Source organism: Vidua macroura, chromosome 23 (genome assembly GCF_024509145.1).
Source record: "Vidua macroura isolate BioBank_ID:100142 chromosome 23, ASM2450914v1, whole genome shotgun sequence".
NCBI lineage: Eukaryota > Metazoa > Chordata > Aves > Passeriformes > Viduidae > Vidua > Vidua macroura.
Genome location: NC_071593.1, coordinates 7211550 through 7231694, shown reverse-complemented (window position 1 = coordinate 7231694; position 20145 = coordinate 7211550). Strand labels below are relative to the sequence as shown.

General features: G+C 54.6%; 1 long non-coding RNA gene across 2 annotated transcripts; it reads right to left on the bottom strand.

Moving 5' to 3' along the window:
- Nucleotides 1–16343: 16343 nt before the first annotated feature.
- On the bottom strand, nt 16344–19367 carry LOC128818201 (uncharacterized). Of its 2 annotated transcripts, none has more exons than XR_008440413.1 (3): nt 18682–19367; nt 17404–17531; nt 16344–16653 (listed from the first exon to the last, which is right to left on the bottom strand). It is a non-coding gene; the product is annotated as an uncharacterized LOC128818201 (long non-coding RNA). The 2 variants fall into 2 exon arrangements; XR_008440414.1 differs by having other exon boundaries at nt 18770–19367.
- Between the last annotated feature and the right edge of the window lie 778 nt (nt 19368–20145).

The window sequence follows — 20145 nt, the reverse complement described above, 5'->3', positions numbered from 1 at the left end:
TTCTCCCCTTCATCCCGAGGTGCTGCTTTCCCTCCTGGAGACGGGGATTGCCAGGCCCCGAGAGCTTTGGGTGCCTGTGCCAGCCCCGGAGAGAGCCTGGAGCAGGAATTGATCAGCTGATTTAGGTCAGCCTCAGCTGTTCTGCAGAGGATCAATCACCCCAGCCCTGCTCGGTGCAACTTTAATCAGCGTGACAAAAGCTGAGCTGAGGGGGAGTTGGAGCTTGGCTTTGCCCTAGATTTTTTTTTTTTTTTTTTTTTTTAATTTCTCTTTATCTCCTGCTCTGCTTCTGTTGGTGAAACGGGGAGAAGCTGGAGCAGGAAAATACTTGGGGGTTTCTTGGTACCAGAGCTCTGGATCTCTGGATCCCACAGATTCTGGGCAGGGAATGTCCGGAGAGTCCTGAAATGAATCCCAGTTACAGCACGAGGAGACAAAGGATTAAAAAAAAAAAAAAAAAACTCGTCTTTTTTTTGCTGCTGGAGGCTGGAAACACCACCTGTGTGTGCTCTGCAGGATCAGATCTGGGAATCTGCAGGTGGGGAGGGCAAAAAGGACCCAAAACGCCAAGAACCCAGATTTAGGATGCGTTACATCACATCCTCCTTTGGCAGACAGGGAGGGACTTTAAAAAAAAAAAAAAACAACACATTTCTGGGAAGAGCTGTGGGCTCTGTCCCTCTCCCTCGGGCCAGCCGTCCCCTCCCAGGTCGCCGTGTGGCCCTCCCGCCGCTCCCAGCGGAGCACAAGGAGCACCTGAACTCCCCTCCCACCTGGCCCGAGCTGCTCCGGCTCTGCCGGCGAGCGGCAGCTCCCGCACGCGGCTCGGGATGCGCCGCCCGCATTCCCGGCAGCTGCCAGGAGGGCACTGCTGGCACCCAGCTCGGGTTTATCGCCCCCGGTGCCCCTCCCCGGCTGGCTGCTGGCGGCGGGGATGTGGCAACCGGCGGCCAAAGCTCCCCCGGGATGGGCTCCGGGAGGAGCGGGCGAGCAGACGGAGGCTTCCCCCGCACTGTCTGCGGGGCTGTGCGCTGGGATCTGGTGCTGGAGCCGTTCATTCCCTCCGGGAAGCTCCCAGGGTGACTCATGGCCCGTACCTTGACTCCTTTTGGCACTGCCAGCACCGATGCTCTCACTCTCTCCTCGCCTCTCTCTTCTCTCCTCTCGCTCTGTTGTTTTTTTTTTTTGTTTGTTTGTTTGTGGGGTTTTTTTGGGTTTTTTTTTTTTTTGTTTTGGTGTTTTTTTATGGTTTTTTAATGAGGTTTTTTTATGGTTTGTTTTTTTGTTTGGTTGTGGTTTTTTTGCTTTTTTTTTTTTTTTTTTTTTTTTTTTTTTTTTTTTTTTTTATGGCTGGAATTTGTCCCCGTCGCGTTGACCCTGACACGGACAAACACCAGCCGTGCCCTCGACTTGCCCGGGGTTTTATGGGGAGCCAGCCCTTCCCTGCGTGCTCGGAACGAGGGGAAGGAGCGGGGCAGGGGGAGGATCCACCTGTGGGCTTTCCAAGGGAATCAAACTGGGAATCTCGCCCTCCTGGGCCGGACTTTCACCCCAGACTCGTGCTGGCCGCTGTCTGGCTGCGTGGGCAAACACCTGAGGTCCATCCCCTGCGTCCTTCCGAGAGAGAAAAGTGATTTTAGGGGCTGTTAACTCGTCCCTGATGGGCAATCCCAGCGGAGAGGCACTGAGAGCCTGAGATCCCACTCTCCTCCAGGAGATTGCTTCTTTCCCAGCTGGAAATCCTCTCCCGTGCCTCGTGTGGCTGCTGCCAGCCCCACACGCCTCCCCAGCCCCAGCCAGCGCTTCACACACGGCTTTTTTTTTGCCTTTCCTCACAGCCTTCAGGGCATTTCTGGGATTAAAACATCTCATTTTAGACCTGCAGCCTGGCAGGCAGCTGGGGGCCTGCAGAGAGCTCTGCTCCTGCTGCTGTTTAATGGGATTGAACTGGAGACAGTGGGGTAAATGTGGCTGGGGTGGGTAAATAACCATCTCCCCTTCAGCAGCAGCCTGGTGATGGCCCTGGCTGTTGTGGGGCACCTTTGTTAACTCCAGGAACTGAGTTTGGTGTTAACTGGAGGAGCAAATGCAGCACCGAAACCGCTGCAGTGGAAATGTGCCTGGGATTTATGGCCCCTCTTACATTTGCCAGTTTAAAAAGCAGTGCAAACATTTAAACACCAGTGGCAGTAAAGATAAAAATGTAACTTTGATTAGATAAAGACTGGAGATACTCGTATTTACACCTGGACCATAACCTTTGTTTGCCTCACTCGCTGGAGGCCACTCGAGTGCGGCAGCAGAGATTTCCTGGAGGCCCAGACACCTCCTGGTGCTCAATGGGGCGTGGGGACAAAACACCCCCAGGAGGGTTTGGGGACCCTCCTGCAGGAGGGGAAGGAGCTCTGCTTGGGGGGGGAGCTGGTCCTGGGGTGGGAGCTGGTCCTGGGGTGGGAGCTGGTTTTGGGGTGGGAGCTGGTTCTGGGGTGGGAGCTGGTTTTGGGGTGGGAGCTGGTTTTGGGGTGGGAGCTAGTTTTGGGGTGGGAGCTGGTTTTGGGGTGGGAGCTGGTTCTGGGGTGGGAGCTGGTTTTGGGGTGGGATGTTCCCTCCTCACGGGGAATTCCACAGAGCTGTGGGGACAGTGTCCTGCAGCAGGGACAGCTCGGGGACAGTGGGGACACTTCCAGCAGGTGCAGCGGACGCTGGCAGATGTGCTGCCCCTGCGTGGCTTTAGCGGGGCTGCTCGGGAGCTCTGGGGGGGTCTTTGGGATGAGGATGGCTCCGAGAGCAGAGAGGAGTGGGGTGCTCCAGCTGGGACATCTGGGGATGCTGGAGAGATCTGGGGACACTGGGACAGCAGAGATCTGGAGATTGGGATTGCAGAGACCTGGGGACACTGGGACAGGAGAGATCTGGAGATTGGGATTGCAGAGACCTGGGGACATTGGGACAACAGAGCTATGGGGACATTGGGACTGCAGAGATCTGGGGACATTGGGATTGCAGAGATTTGGAGATTGGTATTGCAGAGATGTTGGAACCTTGGGACAGGAGAGATCTGGGGACATTGGGACAGCAGAGCTATGGGGATACTGGGACAGCAGAGATTTGGGGACATTTGGATTGCAGAGATTTGGAGATTGGGATTGCAGAGATCTGGGGATTGGGATTGCAGAGACCTGGGGACATTGGGAGAGCAGAGACCTGGGGACACTGGGACAGCAGAGATCTGCTGTCCCTGCTCCTCGGGGGCTCAGGAGGGGGACAGGACGGCCAGTGCCTGGTGGGGGAAGGGTGGGATGTCACATGCCTGGAGCCGTGGCGGGGCGGGAGCAAAGGGCGCTTCCCTGGGATCCACATCCCAGCCGAGGTCACGGCAGCCTCCGCCTCCTCACGAGCTGACGTGCAATTAATTAATTAGCAGTGTCCCCACAGCCTGATCCCCACAGCCAAACCCATGGCCTGATGTCCCAGGGCTTGGCAGGGGGACAGACCCTCCCACCCCTTCCCCCGGGGAACGCCAGCACCGCAGAAATTCCCTTTTTGGTTTTTTTTTGGCTGAGGTTAAAGCGGTGCAGCCCCGGTGGCACTGCCCGCCTGCAAGCCACGTGTCAAGGGCACGGAGAAGCAAGCCTTGGGGACATGGTGGCACATGCCTGGGTTGGTTTTTTTTTTGTTTTTTTTTTTTTTTTTTGCCTGCGTCAAGCGAGCAGATTCCATTTTAATGTCACGCCCGTGCTGTGCTGTGCTGTGCGGTGGTGGGACATTCCTCCCAGCGTTGCCATGTGAGGCCAGGATGGTGTTTGGCTGCCCTTAGACGCTTTATCAGTTCCTGAAGTCACTCTGCAAACAGCGGCAGCCAAGGAGCCGGGGGTGAGGGGCAGCCAGGAGGAGGAGGAGGGGGGAGAGGAGGGAGGAAAAGCCAAGCAGGAAGAAAAAGGGCTTTGTTAATTTTAATGGGGTGTGTTATGTTCCTCCTTCATCTCGCAGATATGCCACACTCGGTGATGACAAGCTTTATGGAGCCCCCGGCCACGCCGAGCCCCCCCGGGCTCGTTAAACCCCCCCTGGCCGGCAAAGCCCGGCTTTGCTGCCCTGCCAGGCTGAGGCTCAAGCGCGGCTCTGTTTTCATCACGGAAAAGCCTCCGGGCGCATATTTTTGTAATTAGGCTCTTTCTGCTCAGCAGTTTTTGCAGCTGTGATGACACTTGGGTGTCGCCCCCTGGTTTCTCACGCTCTCCCTGCCAAGGCTGGGCCACCGCCAGCGCCGAGGTCACCCGGCCCCGGTGGCCCCCGCGCCGCCCGCACGCGCTGGGGGACGGCGCTTGGCCGGCGGCGGCGGTGGCAGCGGGCCAGGGGTCGTCCCCACGGCCACTCCAGGCGGGACGGGAGCCTGGAACGGCGAGCTCCGGGCTCAGGGATGGGGCTCTGCCCCTCCCCGGCCCCGGCGGGGTCACAGCTCCCAGCTGGGCTCCCGGCTCCCCAGCACGTGGCCGGAAGGTTCTGGAATGTCTCCAGCCAGGGACGCTCCGCGCCCCGCTGGGGCTGCCTGGCCCAGAGCTCACAATGAGCTCCTTCCTCGGGGTCAGGTGGAGCTTCCTGCGCGTCCGGCTCTGCCCGCTGCTGCTTTTCCACCGAGCAGAGCCTGGATGTGTCCTCTGGTGCTGTCCTTGCAGGGCCTGGATCCATCCATCCCCCTCCAACCCCATCCCTGCAGGGCCTGGATCCATCCATCCCCCTCCAACCCCATCCCTGCAGGGCCTGATCCCTTCCCTTCCCTCCCTCCCTCCCTCCTCACAGCCATGAAAAAGTCGGGACGCTCCCATCCCTCCCTCCCACCAAGAGGAACTTTCCCCTTTCCCCTTTTTATGTTTCCCTTCCCCCTTTCTCTATTCCTTTCCCCTTTCCCCTTCCCTTTCCCCTTTTCCTTTTTCCCTTCCCCCTTTCCTTTCCCCTTTCCCCGTTCCTTTCCCCTCTCCCTTCCCCCTTTCCCTTCTTCCCCTTCCATCCCTCCTTTTCCTTTTCCTTTTCCTTTTCCTTTTCCTTTTCCTTTTCCTTTTCCTTTTCCTTTTCCTTTTCCCCTTTTCCCCTTTTCCTTTTCCCCCTTTTCCCCTCCCCTCCCCGCAGCTCCCGGCTCTCAGGCAGGCTTTTCTCAGCCCAGGAAAGCCCAGGGGAGCCTCCCCTCCCTCCAGGGCAGGGAGGGCTGCGAGGGCCGGGAGCGCTTCCCACGCCCGGGGGTCGCGGAGCCGCTTCCTCCGCGGGAGCCCCCCGGGCTCCGGGCAGCGCCGGCAGCGGGACCGGGGCGGGCTCGGGGCCACCCTGCGGTCCATCCGCCCGGAAACCTCGCTGCGGCTGGGGCTGATTACAGCCGGCATGGCTCTGCGGGGCCGGAGCGATCGTTAATTACCGCTAACGAGGCCGCTTCGTGCCAGCCCAGCCCGGAGCCGCGCAGGGGCTGAGCCCCCTCCCCTGCCAGCGCTGTCACCCCCCCCGGCCCGGCCGGGGCTGTCACCGGGTCCCCTCCCCGTGCCGAGGGGTGTGAGCCTTCCCCCCGGGAATTCCTGGCTGGGATCGCGCTGGAAAAACGCGGCCTTGGGCAGGGGGGGGGTCTGCAGGGAGAGGGGGGGTCTGCAGGGGGATTTTTAGGGAAAGAGGGGATCTGCAGGGGGATTTTTTGGGAGGGGGGGTCTGCAAGGGGATCTGCAGGGAGAGGGGGGGTCTGCAGGGAAAGGGGGATCTGCGTGGAGAGGGGATCTGCAGGAGGGATCTTTAGGGAAAGGGGGATCTGCAGGGGGATTTTTAGGGAGAGGGGGGATCTTTAGGGAAAGAGGGGATCTGCAGGGGGATTTTTTGGGAAAGAGGGGATCTGCAGGGGGATTTTTTGGGAGGGGGGGTCTGCAAGGCGATCTGCAGGGAGAGGGGGGATCTGCAGGGGGATTTTTAGGGAGAGGGGGGATCTTTAGGGAAAGGGGGATCTGCGGGGAGAGGGGATCTGCAGGAGGGATCTTTAGGGAAAGGGGGGATCTGCAGGGGGATTTTTTGGGAGAGGGGAGATCTGCAGGGAGAGGGGAGATCTGCAGGGAGGGATCTTTAGGGAGAAGGGGCTCTGCAGGAGGGATCTTTAGAGAGAGGGGGATCTGCAGGGAGGGATTTTTAGGGAGAGGGGGATCTGCAGGAGGGATCTTTAGAGAGAGGGGGATCTGCAGGGAGGGATTTTTAGGGAGAGGGGGATCTGCAGGAGGGATCTTTAGAGAGAGGGGGATCTGCAGGGAGGGATTTTTTGGGAGAGGGGAGATCTGCAGGAGGGATTTTTAGGGAGAGGGGGATCTGCAGGAGCCTGACCCTGCTCCACCCCCCTCCCTGAGCCCCGCCGTGCCCCTGAGCAGGGGCATTTGGCATTTCCAGCCCTAAGAAAGGGTTCTGCCCCCAAAACTCGGCCCCCTCTTCACCCAGGCGTTGAACATCAGCGGCTGCAAGAGAGCAAATTCCCTTCCTGCCTCAGTTTCCCCTTTCCCTGATTGATGGGCTGGAGTTACTGGGGGGAGGAGCAGCTTCCCTGCCCTTCCCAGATGCTTTTTACAGTGGGAGCCTTTAGGGAAATGAACATTTATGGGCCGTAAAGCACCCGGGGAATCCGCGCCGCCGATTTCTTGGGATGAAGAGGCTGAGCTCTGGGATGGCAGAGCTGGCCCTGAGCCAGCTGTCACAGCACGGGGTGGCTGTCACCTCGCGAGGCCACTCAGCTCTGCAGCTCAGCCTCCTCTGCAGCAGCACTGGGATTTCCCGTCGCCTAAAAAGCAAAGAAAAAAAAAGAAGAAAAAAAAAAAGGAAAAAAAAAAAAGGATTGTAAAGAGCTTGAGGCTGAAGGGATTGGGATTGAAAATCCCCCTGCAGATCCCCTCTTTCCCTAAAAATCCCCCTGCAGATCCCCCTTTCCCTAAAGATCCCTCCTGCAGATCCCCTCTCCACGCAGATCCCCCTTTCCCTGCAGATCTCCCCTCTCCCTAAAAATCCCCCTGGAGAAGAGGAGGCTCCAAGGTGACCTCGTGGTGGCCTTCCAGGACCCGCAGGAGCTGCAAGGGAAAACGGAGAGCGAGTAATTCCAAGGGATGGAGCGACAGGGGAAGAGGGAACGGCTTCCCACTGCAAGAAGGGAGCTGTGGATGGGATATTGGGGAGGAATTGTTCCCTGTGAGGGCGGGCAGGGGCTGGGATGGGATTCCCAGAGCAGCTGGGGCTGCCCCTGGATCCCGGGCAGCGCCCAAGGCCAGCCTGGGGCAGTGGGAGGTGTCCCTACCATGGCACTGCATGACCTTGAAATCCCTTCCAAGCCAAAGCATGCCAGGATTTCCTGGTGCAGATCCCCGGGAAAAGGCGCGGGGATTAAAGCTCTGCTCCAGCCTGGAAGGGGATGGCCACAGCTCCATCTATCCAGGGCCAGATGGTTTTCCTGCACGGCAGGCTGGGAATCCTGGAATGCTGCAATGGTTTGGGCTGGAGGGGACCCCAAAGGCCATTTAATGACAGCGAAATCAATAAATCAATGCACTTAAGCACCAATCAAGTAGGAAAATCCAGGTGTTCTTTCCACAGGGGACTTTCCCTCTGGTGCCACTTGTAGGTTGAGCAGCCAGACCCACCAAAATCCCCCTCTGGAATCACAGACGATCCCCTCTGGACACCAGCTTATTGTTCACGACCACTAAACCCTTTTTCTTTTTTTTTTTTTTTTTTTTCCCCATAAATTCCAACTCCAAGGTGATTTTCCTGCTGACTCCAGGAGCCGAAACCTGGATTTGAACCACTCCAGGGTGGGAAAAGCTCTGCAGAAACGAGGCTCAGCAGCAGCAGGCTCGCCCTGAAAACTCAATCTTCCCCAAATCAGGGACAGGGAAGGAGCCAGCAGCTCTGAAGGAGCTCACCAAAGTGCTCTCATTTATTCTTATTACCAAGCCTTGCATGCCAGCTTCCCTGGAAAGCTCCTCTGGAAAAATATCCAGAAGGAAATTAGATTTAAAAAAAAAAAAAAAAATCTATCAGAGCCTCTCTCTCTCTGCCAGCAATTCACAAATCAGCTGGGTCAGACCCAGATCATTTCTGGCTGGGGTTTTATGACCGAGGGGCTGCTTTTATTCCTCATTTCCCAGGTGGAATTCACTCTGGAGACTTCCTGGAGCTTCCTGGCCTGTGGCACGAGGGATTTCCCCCTCAGAGCTGCCTCCCCCTGACTTTTGGGGTATTCCACTGGATATTTTCCCCCTTTTTTCAATCCCCCCCCCCAGCCCAGGCTGGCTCCATCCCTGTTCCATCAGCTCCAGAGGACGCCCAGCAAAGTTAATTTGGCTTTTCCATGAATATTTTAGCCCAAAGGCTTCGGCTGGAGCCTCTGGTCGGGCCTTGGGGTCGGGGAGTGCTGCAATTGCCATAAAACTCCTTTGTCTTTAACAAACCTTTCCTGATTTGACCCCTCCGTGCTCAGATATTCCCGGGAATATTCCCAGGAATGCTGCGGCCCAGCAAAAGCAGGAACGTCACCGTGGAACAAGCAGCAGAATATGATTTTTAAAATTATTATTATTATTATTATTATTATTATTATTATTATTATTATTATTATTACTATTATTATTATTATTATTATTTTCCCCTGAGGATATTCTCGGGGCAGGCTCCTTTTCCCTGTGAGCCCTGGCAATAACAGGGATCAGAATTCCGGGGTCGTTATCCCAGGCTTTAACCAGGCTCCCTGCAGGAATGGCCTGGGGGTGCTCCCCTGCTCCCCAGCTTTGGGACCAGCCCGGCCTCTTCCTCCTTGCTAAATATTCCCCGGAGCTTTTCCCGCCTGGCTGATGCCGTTTTTATAAATAGGCAGCTCATGCATTTATTATCTCCTCCTTTGGAGGCACAGTGTGACACAGACCTGTCTGTTCCCGGCTCGGAATGCTTCTCCAAATTCCCAATAAATCAGGGATTACTGCAGCGGCCGACAGCCTTTTAGCTCCCTGTCAAAAACGGGGGGTGAACGATGAGAAATCCACATTTAGAAAGAACTTCCAGATCTCTCTCCCCGTCCCAAACCGCTCCCAGAGCAGGGAGAGGACTCAGTGAACTGCCAGGGACAATTTAGGAAAGGGACAGAGAAGTCCTGGAGCATTTTTATGGTGCCAGTGTGTTCGTGGGGTGTCCCTATCCATGCTTTGGGGGGTTCCTCCCTTTGGTTTTTATTGTTATTTTCTCCTGCCTTCAAACCTTTTTGTCATCACCAATTTTTATTTATTAATTTTATTTATTAATTTTATTTATTTATTTAATATTTTTATTTCTCATTTTTATTTCTTTCTTATTTTTATTATTTCTTATTTTTATTTATTTCTTATTTTTATTATTTCTCATTATTTCTCATTTTATTCTTTCTCATTTTATTCTTTCTCATTTTATTCTTTCTCATTTTATTCTTTCTTATTCTGTTATTTCTTCTTTCCTTATTTCTTCTTTTCTTATTTCTAGCTTGTTTATTTATTTATATTATTTTTATTTATTGGTGGTTTATTACTTATGGCTGAATTCTGTGCCTCAAACTGGGACCAGGGCGAGCAGAAAAGCAGCTCTGGATGTTGTGCCCTGCCACAAACACTCGTGGGAAATCCCAGGCTGGATTCATTTCAAAAAGCATGGAGGAAAAAAAAAAAAATTAAAAAAAAAAAGGGGGAAAATTCCCATTTTTCTGCATAAATATCACAGGAATTCTCCTTTCTCTGTTCTGGGACCTAAAATAAAAAATCCCTGGTGTCCCCAGCCAGGGGGAAAATCCCGACTCAGCCCTAAATGTGCCCGGCTGGGGAATGAAATTGAAATTGTGAGGCTGGAGGGGAGGAACGGACCGGGGGCTTTGCTTGCCCTCGCAGTTATTTCAGCCTCAGGTTACATTTTGCAGCCTCCAGGGCCGTGTTTTCAGCACTTTTTAAGCAAAACCTGCGTTTCTCACAGTCCCGGGGCTGCGGGAGTTGTGTCGTTCCACAGCGGAGCCAAATGTGGATTTGTGCCCCAGGAGAGCTCGGGATTTTCTGGGAATTCCTTTGGAATGAGGGTTCCCTGCTCTCCCGAGAAATGCCTGCAGTCCCAGCTGCTCCAGAGGGGTTCCAGGGGCAGGAAAATCCTGGATTTTCCATGTGGGATTGGGGCTCCTGAGCCCCTGGGCTGATTTAGGGCACAGGGGAATGTTCATCCCTGAGGAATGTTCATCCCTGCCGGGCTTTGTTTCCTTTCCCAAGTTGAAAACCAGGATGGGATAAAGGGCTCAAGGCAGCAGGAGACCCTGCTGGAGAGGAGGGTGGGAAAACCCATCCCAAAATCCCCATCCATCCATTTATTCCAGGGAAAATAAAAAAAAAAAAAAAAAAAAAAAAAAGGAAGTTTGGTGAGTCCTTCCCTCGCTTCATGGAAACTCCCCTGGAGGGGGCCGGGAGAGCAGGGGGTGGCTGTGCAGGGATATCCTGGCTGGAAAAGGAGCTGGGATGGGGAGAAGGAGCTGGGATGGTGGAGATGGAGCTGGGATGGGGGAGAAGGAGCTGGAAGGGTGGAAAAGGAGCTGGGATGGAGGAGAAGGAGCTGGGATGGGGGAGAAGGAGCTGGGAGGATGGAGAAGGAGCTGGGATGGAGGAGAAGGAGCTGGGATGGAGGAGAAGGAGCTGGGATCATGCAGATGGAGATGGGATGGAGGAGATGGAGCTGGGATGGGGGAGAAGGAGCTGGGATGGGGAGAAGGAGCTGGGAGGGTGGAAAAGGATCTGGAATGGGGGAGATGGAGCTGGGATGGAGGAGCAGGAACTGGGATGGGGGAGAAGGAGCTGGGATGGGGGAGATGGAGCTGGGATTGGGGAGAAGGAGCTGGGAGGGTGGAGAATGAGCTGGGATCATGCAGATGGAGCTGGGATGGGGGAAAAGGAGCTGGGATGGGGGAGAAGGAGCTGGGAGGGTGGAAAAGGAGCTGGGATGGGGAGCAGGAGCTGGGATGAGCCCTCCTGATAGAAAAGGAGCTGGGATGATGGAAAAAGAGCTGGGCTGAGCCCTCCTGGTGGGATGAGCCCTCCTGCCGGAGAAGGAGCTGGGCTGAGCCCTCCTCGCTCCACCCTCTCCCATCAGGGATGCTCCAGGTCCCTGCCCGGCTCCGGGGAGAAGGGAGGGCGGGCAGCTCCGTGTGCTTTCCCCGCTGCAGCTCCGTTTCCAGGAAAATTTGCCCTTTCACAGTCGCTTCAGCGAAAATGTCAGCGAATGCCAAATGCCCGGAGCCACAAACGCCCGGCACAGGAGAGGCTCCATAAATCAGGCAGCAGTTAGTGGGAAAAAATCAGGTTCCAAGGAGGAAAGCAGTGGGATACGGGGTCGCTTTTTTGTTTTTTGGGGTTTTTTTTCTCCCCCCCCGCCCCGGAGCCAGGGCAGCAGCGTTTGAGTTCATTATGCGGCGCAGCAGTGAAGGAATTCATCACATTGTCAGAGCGCGGCTGTTTTTTTGTGGGTCGGGGCTGTGAGTGTGGCTGCGGGTGCGGACAAAGGCGCCCCGCGATCGACTTTGTCCGCCCACAAAGCGGGGACAGGCGGGCCACAAAGGCCGGGGGGCTGGTGGCCCAGCCGGGAGCCGGGCCGGCACAGCTGTGACCAATGCCAACACAGCTCCCCTCAATATGGAGTGACCCCGGCGCTTTCTGCAACCTGCTCCCGGCTCATCCCCGAGCGCTCGCACAAAGGCCGGGAACAAACAAAACCTTTGTCAGCACTTCCAAGGCTTTCCCTCGGAGAGAGGGGAAAAAAAAAAAAAAAAAAAATCTTAAATATTTCATTAGGCTCTTCTCGCGCCTTTCTTTCTTTTTTTTTTTTTTTAACCTGCTCTGGGTTTTAAAAAAATTTAAAAAAAAAAAAAAAAAGTGGACGTGAAAAGTCTGGGTCAACAGATGATTAAAGGAGGGGTTTAAAGGAGGGGAAGGGGTGGGTTTGGAGGTGGGGGAAGCTCCTCGTGCTGCTGTCCTGGGTGGAATGACAAAGGGAAAAATAAACTCTCCCAGGTGAAACGGTTTTTGAATAAAACTAAAGTAACTTTAAATGAGTTTTGAAATCGTTTTTCTGTTTATTCAGGCAGACCAGCACTGAAAGGCCGGGGGATGCTTGGGAAAGGCTCTTGGTCACCTGGTGGGTGAATTCCAGCACTTGGGATGCTGGGTCCCAGCTCCTCAGGGAGATCATGGCACCATGGAATGGTTGGGCTGGAAGGGACTCCAAAAGCAGCCCAGCCCAGCCCTGCCGTGGGCAGGGACACTCCAGCACCCCAGGACACGTCCAGGGATGTGGAATCACCTGTGCCAGGGCCCCACCACCCTCCCAGGGAAGGATTTATCCCTAATTCCCCATCCAAACCTCCTCTGCGGCCAAAGATGTGGAGGCTGCAGGAAGAGGAGGTGGGGAAAGAAAAGCCAGAAGTTCCATCCCATCCCACTGATCCCATCAATCCCATCCCATCCCACTGATCCCATCAATCCCATCCCATCCCACTGATCCCATCCCATTGATCCCATCCCATCCCACTGATCCCATCCCACCCCATCCCATTGATCCCATCCCATCCCATCCCATCCCATCCCACTGATCCCATCAATCCCATCCCATCCCACTGATCCCATCCCACCCCATCCCACTGATCCCATCAATCCCATCCCATCCCACTGATCCCATCCCATCCCACCCCACTGATCCCATCCCATTGATCCCATCCCATCCCAGTCTCCCAATGACCTTTCCCAGGCTGGGAGGGCTCCCTTTGCTCCCCAGGCTCTCCCTCCATCCCTGAGCTCACAAACATCACAAACATCACAAACATCACAAACATCACAAACATCACAAACATCACAACCATTACAAACATTACAATCGTTAAACACTTTTAGTAACTCTGTCCTGCCACAGAGTCCATTCTGCTCCACTGAACGACTCTGACAGGACTTTTCCCCCTTTTTCCCCTTTTCCCCTTTTTGCCCCTTTTTCCCCTTTTCCCCCTTTTCACCTTCCCCCCTTTTCCCCCCTTTCCCTCCTTTCCCCCCTTTCCCCTTTCCCCCTTTTCGTCTTTTCCCATTTTCCCCCTTTTCCCCCCTTTTCCCCTTTTTCCCCTTCTCCCCCTTTTTCCCCTTTTCCCCCTTTCCCCTTTTCCCCCATTTCCCCTTTTCCCCTTTTTTGCCTTCTTCCCCTTTCCCCCTTTTCACCTTTCCCCCCTTTCCCCTTTCCCCCTTTTCCCCCTTTCCCCCCTTTCCCCCTTTTCCCCTTTCCCCCTTTCCCCCCTTTCCCCCTCTTTCCCCTTTTCCCCTTTCCCCCTTTCCCCTCTCCCCCTTTTCCCTTTTTCCCCCTTTTCCCCTGCCCTGCTTCCCCCCGGATTCCAGGAGCTCCAGCCACAATGGCCTCACTCCTCTTTTGTTTCATCCTTGATTCCCCCCTCCCGCCTTTTAGGGACCCTCCTGAATAATTCAGTGTCATCACTGAGGATGATGCTGGATTATTACAAGGCTTCCTTCCCTCCCATCCTCCTCCTCTTCCTCCTCCTTCCTCCCCCCTCCCTCTTCCCATAACCTTTAAATTCTTTTCACACGTGAATGGGTTCAAAGGAAGTCGCGGAAGGCAAACACACAACGAGGAGGTTGCGGCTCTGCCCCTCTGCTGTCAGCCTGATAAATAAAATGTGTCACCAATTAAAAACCCATTGCCATTGGCCTCGTTAGGGCCCTCCTCCCGGGGTGGCTCCCACGAGCTGCCGCTATCATTGTTGATAACAGAGCCTGCGTTTTTCCCATCCTGGGCCATTTCAGGCCTCCACATTGGCATGTAAATAAGTTATTCACCCGGCATCACTTGCTGATAGAAAAATGACCATGAAACTCTTTGATTTTGGGTTTGCTCTTGTCACCCGGCGCACAATGAAATCAAGAGTTGCAGTTTTGTGGCTGGGGCTTGTGGAGGGCTTTTATTATTTTTTTTTTCCCCCTTTTTTTTTTTTTTTTTTTTTTTTTTTTTTTTTTTTTTTTTGCCTTTTCTCTTTCCCAACTCTCCCCTTGCAGCATTTGTATGGAAATGGTGCCATCCCACAATTTAATGCCGGGGTTGACCTGCGAGGTGTCCCCACTCCAACAGAGCAGATCGTTGTTTATTTTTGCCCTCCCCAGGAACATTCAAAAACAATCTGGGTCACGCAGGAAAAGCTGTTGGCTTCTCCACCTCTTTTTTTTTATTTTATTTTATTTTTTTTTTTTGGCTCTCAACGCCTTTGGAGAGGAGAAAGGGACCCCTGGACTCTTCCCCACCGGGAATCCGGGACAGTCCCAAAGCTCTGCCTTGCCCCAGGGCAATTTTCCCTGGAATATTGATGCATTCCTTCAGCCTCCCTGCCTCTCTCCAGCTGCTTTTCCCGGCGGGATTTGCATTCCCCAGGGGGTTTTCCCCTCATTCTGCCTCAATTTCGGGGTGCTGGGCACCTTCCCCCTCACAGCCCCCGGGAAATTCATTCCCAGGCCACCAAAGCCAGGTCCTGTCACTCCTGGGTGGCAGCCAGGTGAAGGGGATTCATTCTGGGGCAAAAAGCTGCTGGGATGTCACTGGAAAACTCCAGGGCTGGGTTTTGGGAATGCAGCTGGGTGAAATGTGGGAATCTGCTGTGCTCAGAGCTCCTCGTTTCCAATTTAAGATCTCCAGTGCTTTGAGATCTCCACACCAACCTGGGCTGGGACATCTCCAGACAGAAAGCACCAGGACCAACCTCTGGGGCTTTATATATATATATATATATATTTTTTTTTTTTTTTTTTTTGTGTGTGTGTTGCTTGAGCTTTTTGGGTTTTTTTTTTTTGGGTTTTTTTTTGTTTTTTTTTGGTTTTTTTTTTGGTTTTGTTTTGTTTTGTTTTGTTTTTAACTTCAGCAGAGCTTTTGGAGAGGGATGGGAAAATCTGTCATTCAGGGGAGCTGGGCCCGGCGGTCTGAGTGATAAAGATGCTTCTGTGCAGCGTTTGAAGTGGAAATTCATGCAGATTTGGAGCCTGGATGCTCCCAGCAACGTTCTGGGAAGCTTTGCTTGTTAGATCCGTGTAATAAAAGTTCCTCCCTCCCACCCCAGCCCAGCTCATCCCCGGCCTCTCTCCGGGCACAGTCTGGAATCTCTGAAGTTCCCCCGCGCCTGCCAAGCACCACCTGCAAGAGGGGGAGTTCCCTGGAGCTGGGAGACAAAAGGATTTGCAATCAAAGCCTCGGAACAGGGGGGAAAAAAGGAAGGAAAAAAGGCATCAAAAAGTTTTTCCACGTTCTGGGCTGTCTGGGAAGCGGAAGGGGGAGAACTGTGGGGTTTTTCTTGCCCCGTTTACAGGATATGGGAATGGGGATGGCTCCCAAAATCTCTTATCTCCCTTTTTGGTGGGAAGAGGATGATGGAATTTAATCCTGTGGGACACAAATTTGCCTTTCTGGGCAGTGTTGTGGTTGCTTGGCTTCCAAGAGAAACGTTTCTGCTTTGGTGTGGAAAAATCAGGATTAAACTCGGTGGGTGAAGCAGAGGGAAGAGAACAAATTGCAATTCTCATTTTTTATTCCCAATCTCATCCTTCATTTTAAGCTAAATGGATTTTGAGGGAGTTGAGAGGCAAAAAAATTCCACAGCAAAAGTCTGCAAGTGAATCAGGGCTTTGGAATGAGATGAACTTTAAGGGCCCTTCCAACCCCAAACGTGGGATTCCAATCCCAAACTCTGGGATTCTAGAAAGAGAATTTTATTTTTCAAAAGTCCTGAAAGAGAGGGGGCAGAAAACCGTGGCCTTGTTGGGGAAATGAGAGGGGAGTCGTGGGGTGAGTGGGCAGAGCAGGAGAAGAGTTTTGCTCTCCAAGGAAATCCTTCCCCAGCAGGAGCCAGGGAAGGAAACAGAACCTGAGACATTCAGGAAAACGCTGGAAACGCCTTAAAAAATGACAATCCTTGTGTCACCTGAAAGGCCTTTCTGAGCTTTGTCCCCCGTGGGAAAGGTGCTGGGTGACTTTTCCCTTCCTCCTCCCGAAATGATTCCCTTCACCTTCGGTTTGCCATGCCCAAAGCCGGGCTGGAGCCCCGATTTTTCTGCCGCTCCCCACCCTCCTGCAGCCGCCTCGTTACTCTTTAACTTCCCAAGGCCCCGTCCCCGCCCGGGGCAGGAGCCGCGATGTTTATCCCGAGGGAGCCGGGAATGTTTATCCGCTGTCAGTCGCCACCGGGCCACCGCCAGCCCCGGGGTCACCCCGGGGATTGACACCCGAGCCCCCCTGCCCTCCTTAGGGATGCACCGGGCTGTCAGTAACGAGGCCACGAGGTTTATTCAGCGCCCATCTCCCCGATCTCAAAAAGATAATCTGGGAATAATTGGGACTTAAGGAACTGGTGGGAATCTGATTTTTTGGCGGCGCTGCCATTCAGGAAACAGATGGACATCTTATTTCGCCCTAATTTGATGGGCTTGCTTGACAAAATGGCAGAGGTTGCACTTTGCTACAATAATCAGCTGCCACTCAGACTTTGTAAGGGGCTTGTGGAGGTTTCTTCTTAATTAGACCGTGGCTCCCCATCGGGGAGGAGGTGATTCCCAGCAGCTTCTCTGCCTCTGGAGCCTGGAAAAGAGAGGGGGGAAAACCGAGGGGGTTTTCAGGTTTGTGGCAGATTTGGGGGTTTTTAAAAGCCTCGTTTGGAAAATTGGAGCCTGGGAAGGAGCTCATGGTGCAGGGGGGATAATGAATTCATGGATTTGCTCCCTCTGCCCCGGGGCAGCTTTCCCTGGGCTGGGGGGCACCTTGGGAAGCTTTGGAAAGCCTCGGGATTACTCCCGGGTTTGCAAACCCCACTTTTCACTTGCAAAAAAAAAAAAAACTTCCCAGTGCTGCCGTTTAACCCCCGACCTCCCGTGCTGCTTCCCTGGCGCTCCGGTCCCGCTCCAGAGGGGATCCTCTGGGATCCCGGCTCCTCTCGGGCTGCTTTCCTCACTCTGCAGCCAAAAACCAACTGGGAGCTTTTTTAATTAGGCAGATATAATTGCCCCCGCCCCAGGGAAGTGCTGGAGTCACCACCCCTGGAAAAGCTCAAGAATTGAGGATATTGGTGGCACTGGGAGAAATGGTTCGGGGGGATGCTGCGGGTGTTCGCTCCAAGGTTGGATTTCCCCATCCTGGAGTTTTTGCCTGACTTTTCCAGAAAGTCTGGGCTTTCTCCCAGACTTAGTGACTCCACGATTCTGTGTTGAAGCCCCTCAGTCAGGTGCTGATGGATTGAAGAGCCAGCCCAACCCAGCTGCCACCAAACCCAGCCACATTTGATGTCCTTTTTGCTTTCCTCACCCCTGTCCCCTCGGAGACTCCGTTTTTTACCTTTTCCCAACAATTTCCATGGGGAAAGCTGAAGTTCTTGAGCAATCCAGGGACTCCAGACTGGGAGAGGGTCCAGCCCCAACCTGCCCCGTTCTGCACACGAGGAATAAAGGGAATTCCAGCGGGATCTGTGGAATGGGAGGCGCAGGATGCACAGATTTCCCCCAGGGGATTTAGCAGCTCTTGGCTGTGCTGTTGGACATCCATCAATCCCTGGATATCCATCAATCCCTGGATATCCATCAATCCCTGGCTGTCACTTGCTCTGCGTTTCTTGGTGTTTAGGAGCAGTGAAAAAGAACCCACTGAGCCCTCCACGGAATGGTTTGGGTCGGAAAGGGACTTGAAGGTCACCCAGTGCCACCCACCCCATGGGTCCCACTGTCCCAGGCTGCTCCATCCAACCTTGGCTTGGACAATTCCAGGGATGGGGAATCCACAAGTTCTCTGTGCCTCCCTTCTGCTGCCCGCTGGGGACCCTTGGCAGCCCCTCTGTCCCTGGCTGTGGCATCACCCCGAGCCTCTCCACCACTTCTTCACCCTAAAACATCCCCTAAAAACCACCCAGAGGAGCAAACCCTCCTCCTCCTTGGAGATCCTCACTGAAAATCAGTTCCCCCTTGCTGCCCATCACCTCGGGGATGTTTTTTCTTCGCAATCCTCCGGGGAAACTGTGTCAAACCAAACCCTCCCACTCCTGCAGGCTCAGAGGAGCCAAAGTTTACAGCGAGGTCATTCCAGCTGCTCCAGACAGCCCCTGGCAGGAGCCAGGCCATGGAAGGGCTGTCGGGAGGCTCTTCTGGCATCACCCCGAGCCTCTCCACCACTTCTTCACCCTTAAAACATCCCCTAAAAACCACCCAGAGGAGCAAACCCTCCTTCTCCACAGAAATCCTCACTAAAAATCAGTTTCCCCCTTGCTGCCCATCCCCTGGGGGATGTTTTTTCTCCATCTCTCTTGCAAACCTCCGGGGTGAGCTTCACACTCCTGCAGGCTGCAGAGGAGCCAGAGTTTGCAGCGAGGTCATTCCAGCTGCTCCCGACACAGCCCAGGCCCTGGAGGGGATCCCGGGAGAGTCCTGGGGGATTCCAGAGCCCTCCAGCCCGGGTACCACCTCCGAGCATCCCCCTTGATTTATTCTCCCCGGAGATGAGGTGCCTGCAAAGGATTTCGAGAAGCCCATCTAATGGAGTGCTGGAAATGATAAATCAGTGGGGCTTTGTAAAGGTTATTACTTTAAACAAAGAGGGGCTTGAATGGAGCCAATTAAACGGCACCTGAATTGATAAACAAACTGCTTATTGTCGGGGGCTATTCTGCAGCTCTGGGGGTCCCCCCTCGCTGGAGGCCTGGGGATAAATTTACATGTGATTGGAGTTTAATGGGCCGCAACAGGCCTCCCATCCCATCGCCATGGCAACCGGCCCTTTCTCCAGCTTTTAAACAGTCTGCACTGGCCTTTTATTGTGTGCTGCGGGCCGCGGTGGGCCTGCCTTGTAGCAATTTGTTTCTGTCCCCGGGCACGGCCCGGCCAGGCCATGAATATATCTGGGGGGACACTGGGACAAAGAGCCGGGCCGAGGGGGCTCCATGGAGACCCTGGCACTGGAATGGTGACATATGGTCCGTGCTGACCCCGAGCAGCCCCACAATGAGCCGTGCCCAGCCCCTTTTTTTGCTCCCCGGCCTGCTTAGGCCGGGCCTATTCATGCTTAGGCCGAGGCAGCGGGCCCAGGCCTCTCTGCCCCCCTCACAGCCCGGGTTGTTCGGGGGCTTTTCTCCCGCTCAAATCTCTGCCCCTGAGCACTAAAGGGAGAAGGGGAGAGGGGAGGAAGGAGATAAAGGCAGGAAGAAAAGGCTCTCCATGTCCCGGAGGTGTTTGCTTTCCGCTTGGTTGGAAGCTGAAAGGGCGCGGGGAGAGCTCCCGGTGTTGGAGTTTGGGGTCAAAGGGACCTGAAATCCCAACCAGAGCTGTTTTTAACAGAGCCGTGAGCACCTTCCACCATCCCAGGGTGCTCCAGCCCGGCCTCGGACACTTCCAGGGATGGGGCAGCCGGGGCTTCTCTGGGAATTCCAGCGCGGCCCCTCACGGCCCTCGCAGGGAGGGATTTATTCCCAGTGTCCCATCCAGCCCTGCCCTCTGGCAGCGGGATCCGTTCCCTGTGTCCCGTCCCTCCGTCCCAGTCCCTCTCCAGCTCTCCTGGAGGCCCTCTGGGCACTGGAAGGGGCTCTGAGCTCTCCTGTTCTTCTCCAGGTGAACATTCCCAGCTTTTGGAGGGGGATCAGGCTGAGGGTCCCCCTGGCCCTGGGTGCCACCTGGATCCCACCTAGATCCTGCCTGGATCCCCCCTGGATCCCACCTAGATCTGCCTAGATCCCACCTAGATCCCACCTAGATCTGCCTAGATCCCACCCAGATCCCACCTGGATCTGCCTAGATCCCACCTAGATCCCACCTAGATCCCACCTAGATCTGCCTAGATCCCACCCAGATCCCACCTGGATCCCACCTGGATCCCACCTAGATCTGCCTAGATCCCACCTGGATCCCACATGGATCCCCTCTAGATCTGCCTGGATCCCACCTGAATACCATGTAGATCCCACCTGGATCCCACCTGGATCCCACCTGGATCCTGCCTCAATCCCCCCTGGATCCCCCCTGGATCCTCTCTGGATCCCACCTGGATCCCACCTGAATCCCATGTAGATCCCACCTAGATCCCCCCTGGATCCCCTCT